Raw genomic sequence first — 1,484 nt, 5'->3', positions numbered from 1 at the left:
AAATCTGTAAAGTGTTTAAAGTGAATAAAGCATGTTGATAGCAGAGTCTGATAAACTAGCCTACTGTTAATTCATTTTCATTTGATATGAACAACATAAGCTGTATCCAGTCAAAACTCATGGCATATTGAAGAACTTTGTCCTTAGCAATGAAAAAAAATGCATTAACCTGTTAAGACTTGTCATGCAGTTTTTCTTTCATATTTGGTTTTGTTAATGTATTCATTATTTAAATTCTACTTCTAATAATTCTAATAAAAATCTACTTTTCAGCTGTTTGGACAGACATATGTGCAGGTATAGTGTATAAACTGTCATATTGGGGTGAAATAAACACACCCAGTCCTTTTTTTTTTTTTTTTCAAATTTAACAACATAAAAACGGTGGACCAATTGGAGCAGTTTTCAGAACGACCACAACTTTACGTAGGAGAGCGTTTTTTTAAAATTTTACTATGGTGTTATTTTAAATCTAAGTGAACAATCCTTTTTTTGGTTACAGGCTAAAGGCTAAAACAATATTCAAAATAAACAACCTTTGATTATTTGGGTAAAATATTTGTCTGATGTGTTATTCTACGCTGCTGAGGATGTTTGCAGCATGAATTAGTAGAGAATGATGTGTGCCGATCAAAAATTATGTACAAGTCATATGAATTCCTGCCTAACTGTCAACGGTCGGATTGCAAAACATCAGATCTGTGTTTAATTTAATACCACATATGAAAGTGGCACAAGTCGGAATTGAAAAGATCAGATTCCACGCGGTTTGGGCTGTTCACACTGTTATGACAGAATCAGAGTCACATGTGGGCAAAACAAATCTGATTTGGGCCACATTTGCCTGCAGTGTGAATGTAGTCTATAATGTCATTTAATGCATTTCTTGATGCTAAAAGAAGAGAGAATTTTTGTTCTTTTGTTTTCAATAACAACAATCCTATTTAAATATGTTGTGAACAAGTAGGGTCAAAAGTATTATAACACTACATCAGTGAATAAAAAATATTTGGATTAGAAATGAATAGATTCCTGACTGCTAAACTTCATCTGTAATCAGTAACAAAGACGTTCATAATTAATCTACCCAGCACTGCATATGTGTATGTAAATTCTATAATATAGTGATTGTTTAAAAACTTTAAAGATAAGCAACATGTCCATAAGGAAAATGTCAATATTGCTACATAAGCTGTGTTTGATTTGCTCCAGTCTTTGCAGTATTCGCAGCAATGGTGAGGAGCTTCCGGATCACACCAATCCCTCATCAAGGTGTATTTTACAGGAAAGCAAACTTTATTTTTCTGTCTAATAATCCTAATAAAAACAGAAGTGGTCTAACAGTTCTGATTGGATTTTGCTCAGGAATTCTCAACATATAAAAATAACTATTTAAATGTGCAATTTAAATTTCCACTTCACAATAAGTTTCTATTAGTTCACGTATTTACTAACATGAACTAAGAATGAACAATACTTGTACA

At 32.1% G+C, this 1,484-nt stretch overlaps 1 protein-coding gene across 2 annotated transcripts in view; it reads right to left on the bottom strand.

Annotated features, from left to right (window-relative positions):
- Positions 1-1,418: 1,418 nt before the first annotated feature.
- tmem106a (transmembrane protein 106A) overlaps positions 1,419-1,484 on the bottom strand; it is a 7,127-nt gene continuing 7,061 nt past the window's right edge. For both annotated transcript variants that reach the window (XM_056469261.1, XM_056469262.1), the window contains exon 8: positions 1,419-1,484. This exon is cut by the window's right edge and continues 493 nt beyond it. The gene's annotated coding sequence lies outside the window, so the exon portion shown is untranslated.

Source organism: Danio aesculapii, chromosome 12 (genome assembly GCF_903798145.1).
Source record: "Danio aesculapii chromosome 12, fDanAes4.1, whole genome shotgun sequence".
NCBI lineage: Eukaryota > Metazoa > Chordata > Actinopteri > Cypriniformes > Danionidae > Danio > Danio aesculapii.
This window is presented reverse-complemented; position numbering and strand designations above follow the sequence as displayed.